We start from the raw sequence: 6260 nt of genomic DNA, 5'->3' as shown, positions 1-6260 counted from the left end.
AATAAATGAAAGATGAAAATATGCAGGGGAGTAGTTTGGCAGTAACAAGACATGGTTTGGCCATTTTGATAAACAAAAGCATCATGGTTTATTTAAAAACATCAAACTCTAATCCTATTATTGCATGTGACACATATATAACTACTATATTATAGGGGAACCAACATCATTTTTGTGGTAATTTTGGGGTCTCATCAGAATTAAACTCGGGCTGACACGTAATCTGCTTTCGGCTGACCTTTTCACGTGTGCGATTTCGGTGCCCCGTAAGATTTATGTGGCTATGTCTGCTTCTGGTCCTCATTTCTTTTCTTCTATTTTACGGGTGGCTCTAGCTGATACGATGTACAGATCTGGTCTGCACGTGCGGTTGTGCTGTCACCGCTTTGACTAAATTTTAGGCTGTTTGCCACCGTCCCGTGGCCTTTCTCGAGTAGTCCTCATCCTCTTTCTCGAGTAATCCATCCATGTCGCTCGGCGTCCGGCGGCTAGATAGGCGGGCACACACACGGAGCGGCAGCGATGGCCGGCGCGTCCTCGGCTCTGCGGCCGCCGCCGCCTGCTCGGTTCTGCTCCGTCGGCACGTCCTCGGCTCTGCGGCTGCGGCTGCCGCTGCCTGCTCGGCTCCGCGATAGCCGGCCGCGGAGCGGCAGCGATGGCCGGCGCGTCCTCGGCTCTGCTCCGTCCGGCGCGTCCTCGGCTCTGCGGCTGCCGCTGCCTTCTCGTGCTCGGCTCCGCGATGGCCGGCGCGTCCTCGGCTCCGCGGCCGCCATCACCTCCTCGGCTCCGCGGTGGCCGGCGCGCGCGGTTACTTCGTCATGGCGAGCGGGAGCTGCAGTGGCTGCCGGTGTGGTGAGGGCCGCAGCCTTGCCGGCGTACAACTTCTATTAGCGACTGCGATATTGGCCTTCCTCGCCAGCGACACCACGAAAGCAGCGTTGCAATTGGCGGCAGTTTCTTGCGCCATTAGAGGTCGTCGCGGCTCCTGTTGTAGCGACCTAATCGAGCGCCTCTGATCTCTCTCTCTCTCTCTTTTCTCTCTAGAGGCCAAAGAGTTACAAGGCCGAGGAGGAGCTTCAGGTCCAGCTTCAGGATGACGGGCTCCACCGATTTGGGTGCTCCTGTGATATATTTTGGAGGAAACGTTCCTGATGAGAAACAACCATCGGGTATGCTACTTAATTTTTGTCTCTCTTCTAGATTTTTGGCTCCTCACGGTGTTGCTCTCGATCTGTCCGTCCTGCAATTCTGTGGTGCCAGCGCCACTGGTGCCTGTATGGATTCGGTGGTTGTTGCCATCTTCTGCGTTTTAGGCCTCAACAAGAAGATGAGTCATGGGGAACGGTAACAGAAAGGAAGAAAGAACGAAGCCATGGATTTATTCACTGCTATCATGGGTAACGGTTTAGCAGATGATCTTGCTGATCCTCTTATATCCATGAGGGACAATTATCTCCTTTTTCTTCCATCATTTGCCTTTATACCAGTCCCTGCGAATGTTAAACCTGCAAGAAGTGACATTCATTACACTTCCACTACATCTACATGACTCTGCAGGTACGTTTTTCATCTTAAATATCATCTCAATCCTTCATGGCCAATTGGTCATACATCGAACTTCTCCAATTTTATCAAGTTAACTTTGTTTATAAACAAAAAGGTTAGTTTATATTTACCAATAGATGATACTGATTATATGTTTGTAATACTTGGGGCTGTGGATTTTTTTCTTCACATATTCTTCTCTATATAGATCCGTTTGATGCTCTATAAGTTTATATATTTAACTACATGCCAACGGAGGAAAGTTTCACCCATTTTTTCTCAGTTGATCACATCTTCAAACCATTTGTTGATTAGGGGGATAGGAGTGAATATAAATGTGTGGTTTGCCAGGATGACTTGATTAGTTCACAACGCAAACCTGCTATGAATAGATTGGATTGGAAATGTGCATTATGGTACTTCAACTATTTAGATCTCAAGTAATATTATTCTGCGCTGCTGCACAGCCCATAATTACTGTGTATCAATTTGAAAGTCTAGAAAAAATTTATATCCGTAACTGCTCTGACTATACACAAACTGAAACTTCAGAATATTTTAGTCGTTTAGGTCCATACATGTATGCATCAACTAGATAGTATTATGAAATTTGATGTGAGGTATGGAAGAAACGAGTTTACTATCCTACATAATATCTTTTCTAAGTATGAATGTATTTAGCCAGCATAACACAAACCTCTCTTTCAAACGGTTACAGTCATTTGGAACATCTGACTGTCTATTTGATACCAGCAGAAGCATTTAGGCCTGATAGTAATGTTGGGGTCTTCTGTTATTGTGGGATTGTTATGTTCCTTTTCTGTAAGTTAAATATAGTTGAAGAAAGGTATAGGAAATTTATGCATTGATACTACATGGGCATGACCAATAGATGCCCGTACAGATGGCACGCTAAGGAGTATTTGTACCATTTAGACAGAATTAACTTTGTCTTACTCCAACTTACAATAAGCTCTGCTTAGAGATCTTGATTTTTTTCGTTCACGAGTAATAATTTTTCTGTCATGAGATATAAATATTTCAATTTAAATGCGGAGAAGATTTATCAGTTTACCAGCTTGGCCGAGCTACTGAAAATGTTGCAAACTAGGTTACTGGTTTCCCGGAAATAATTCAGCGGCAATATGCAAGCACAAGTATCAGTAAGTGATCTCTTTTCCTCGAAACTGGGTTACTGGTTTCCCGGAAATAATTCAGAGGCAATATGCAAGCACAAGTATCAGTAAGTGATCTCTTTTCCTCGATACTAGCTCATATAAAAGTTGAACTTTGTGGCCAACTCTTAAACTAATTTGCATTACTACCAGGTTTCTTCGTTCCTCATACTCTCATGGGCTGGCATCATAGAGAGGGTAGCTGGAGGTTGTTTTAACTTGGTATAGACTGCCGCAATCAACCTTGATGTAACAGATGGGGACGGTGCACGACCTGGAGACAGGAAACGTGATATATCAAAAAGTAATTGACTGTTCATGGTAAATCTCGCTGCACCCTGCATGTACAGGTATGTTCATTTGTGTTATACTTTGCAATATACATATGCTGTGTAGTCAAACAAGTAGTTCGTTGTTCCTTTGTTTCAGGATGCATTCTGAGGCAGTCTTTATATTTTGTAGTCAAACAAGTAGTTTCTTTTTTGTGCTTCGTGTTGCCCTGTGTGGTTGTAATCAATGTACTGAAGACTATCTTTTGTCTCATATGTCTTTATATTATTTTGTATCATTGTAATCAGTTAACTTAGTATTGAGCCATGGTCTCTATATATTTGTTGCTTGCTTTTGTCTTCTGATTTTAATTCATTTATGTGTACGCACAGAACATTACTCCCACGACCATGCAAGGAGAAGATGAGCCCAATGCAGCACCTTCCCCTGCCGCTCACCATGCCTTCCAGTAAGGACAAAAATCTGCGCCTGTCCTCGCTTCCCCGTCCCAATCTGCAATTCCGGCCATTGATAACTGGAGCACCCATCTTACCTAATCTGCTAAGTAATAAGTACCAGCGTACATCAGTACCATCTCAAAAAAAGCGTACATCAGTACCATTAGCTGATCTGCCAGTTAGGTAGCTCTATGTAATGAAGTAGCAATGTAAGTTATAGCCCTAGCTCATCTAACAGTTATGTCACATGATCCTACTAGCTATTTAATCCTGTAGGAAAATATATAAGGATGAACAGCTAATTCGTGTACTCTTCCCACATGTATAACTTCTTAATCACGTCGTGTAACTATACACAATGTGTTGTATCTATATAAGGACTCACTTTTCAGATTTCAGAACATAGTTATGTTAAGATTGAGCGGGAATGTTAAGATAGTTAGGCAAGAATCCTAACCATCCTTTCCTAACTATATATTCAGGAACAGAAAATTGACATATAAGGAGACACTTTTCAGATTGCCGCATGAAGAGTTGTTGAATAGCCTGATGATATGAAAATTGTATAGAGGAGACTGCTTTGCTCATACTTCATACTGTATTCAGGTTAACATACAACTGAACAGTCAATATATTGGGTGGTATATTGGGTGAATCTTTTTATGTCCAGCCATTTCGATACTTTGATCATAAGCATATATATTTTACATGTGCATTTCAATGTCACGGAAAACCTCTTCCTCGGTAGTGAAGCTTTGTGGCTTGGACAACAATGTAATTCGGCTGTTGGTTTTATTACTAGATATGACACGAAGAAAATGGTAAGTTTAAAAGTATTTGTTATTGCATATAAAATATTTAAGCATTTGGATCTCTATATGTATTAATGCATTTACTTGCTTTATCTTAATTTATTGAAATGGTATGTATTTTTTATTCTTAATTTATCATATAAGTTTTATTCACTAATTTTTCGAAAGCAAAATTGAATGTCGGTGTGGACCTCCCACAGTGCATGAATTCATAAGATAAGAAAAAAATGACTTTTTTTTTTATATCTGCCTTAAGTGCATGAATTCATAAGATAAAAAATTGATGTGCTTCTGGTATTTGAACATCGTTTAATATGATTTCTTATCTTATGTGATCTGTATAGGAGGAGAGGTCGAACAAAAGCTATATGGTTTCTTTTTTGGTATTATGTTCATTTGTAAATTATTGTAGTGTTCAACTGAATTACTTTGTTTCAGATGTAAAATTTATTGCTATACCTGTTAGAACTTATCTTCTGTTTTCTTGCTTCTCTACTTTGATCCTTGTGTCCAGGTAGACCAGAGGTGCTACCTTCTGCGGGCATACTGCAAGGTATGAAGTCTGATACTTGAATCTTAATGTTGTCTTAGCTTCATTCTTTGAACCCTCTGCGCCTAATGATGTTCTTTGGACTTGTGTTTGGTGGACCAGAAACTGGTGCTACCTTGTGCATACTGCAAGGTACGGAGTCTGATGCTTGAATCTTAATGTTGTTTTAGCTTCAATCTTAATGTTCTTTGATGTTTCTCCCCTCCTAGGAGTCATGTACTCTTCTTCTATGCAATGAAAAGAAACACAATGTCATTGCGTTTTCTCGAAAAAAAAAGTAACTACACTTTATTTGACAAACTATTAGATAACACCTAAGACATGTTTTCCGACATGTCCAAAATTCTGATGATTTCAGGCATATGATTCAGTTTTAATGTTGTTTTTGTAGCATGCATTTTCGATCTGTTTGGCCTATGATTTAGTGGATACTTCGCACACAAGATATGCCTAAAATGGTATTATCATTTGTTCATTGGGTAAGTCGTTCCTCCTGTTGGATTTCTGCTAAAGTTGCAATTTTTATGAACGGAATTGAATTTGCACAAATCGCCGAAACTGAACCTGAAAGGTAGTCATGTATAAAGGCGATTACATAGAGTGTATATAGAAATGCACCACTGGTGCAAAATAAATATGCAGTACTCAGTATGTAATTTAGATAGGCTGGATGGTAACACATAATTTGAATCGGAAAAAACAAAGCTAGCGACAGCTCACATGTGCCCACTATGTGAAACATATTTGCCAATTCTCGGTTGAAAGCATACACCTTCTCCTTGCTACTAATGACTTATCAATTTTGTTTCTTAAATCTTAGTTGAAAGGCAAATAGTCCCTACTTGCGATGACTACTTACAAAATGATGCTGGTGCAATGGGTTAAACCTCATCGAACTCTCCAGAGATGGCGCCTGATCTGTCCATATACTACTACACAAGTGATAAATCAATTGCAGCTGAACATAGAAGACGAGATGATGGAGCGACCAATGCTGGTGTGGACAGCAAAGTTAGTTGATGATGGAAGTAAGCACGTACTGGTTTCATGTTGGTTTTGGAAGAACTAGATGCGCATGATCAAGTAGTGTCAAGATAGCATAAGGACAAAGCATCTATATTTTCTTAGGCGATCCTTTCTTATTTCTTATTACCATGTTAAAGGTGCACTACCCAATTGAACCTCCTACCGTGCCCATATTTTTGTTTGGAAGGAGTTCCGATTTTCCAGATAACAATATGCTCATTGAAGTCGCATAGTTTGTATTAGAATTATAAGCACTTCGTCCTGAAAGCGTTAGTGTAGCAAGCCATGGAGAGCACTGCTCAAATATCTCACTCCAGTGGTGTATGAGAGATATCTTCTCCGACATTGGTAGCCAAGACGAGCCAAGGCTCTCCTACATGAGAGCACAAGACACACCAGCCCCGGCCTTCCCAGTAAATCATTG

The 6260-nt window shown here is 40.8% G+C and overlaps 1 long non-coding RNA gene across 10 annotated transcripts; it reads left to right on the top strand.

Annotated features, from left to right (window-relative positions):
• Positions 1 to 817: 817 nt before the first annotated feature.
• LOC124691953 lies at positions 818 to 6047 on the top strand. Of its 10 annotated transcripts, none has more exons than XR_006999223.1 (8): positions 818 to 852; positions 1045 to 2788; positions 2874 to 3070; positions 3383 to 4269; positions 4605 to 4813; positions 4913 to 4942; positions 5202 to 5289; positions 5631 to 6047. It is a non-coding gene; the product is annotated as an uncharacterized LOC124691953 (long non-coding RNA). The 10 variants fall into 10 exon arrangements; XR_006999227.1 differs by lacking the exon at positions 818 to 852 and having other exon boundaries at positions 863 to 1557; positions 2616 to 2788; XR_006999225.1 differs by lacking the exon at positions 818 to 852 and having other exon boundaries at positions 864 to 2788; positions 4605 to 4643; positions 4775 to 4813.
• The last annotated feature ends 213 nt before the right edge of the window (positions 6048 to 6260 follow it).

The sequence above is a fragment of the Lolium rigidum genome, chromosome 2 (genome assembly GCF_022539505.1).
Source record: "Lolium rigidum isolate FL_2022 chromosome 2, APGP_CSIRO_Lrig_0.1, whole genome shotgun sequence".
In the NCBI taxonomy this organism is placed as follows: Eukaryota; Viridiplantae; Streptophyta; class Magnoliopsida; order Poales; family Poaceae; genus Lolium; species Lolium rigidum.
The sequence above is the reverse complement of the archived record's forward strand: the minus strand, read 5'-3'. Positions and strand labels throughout refer to the sequence as shown.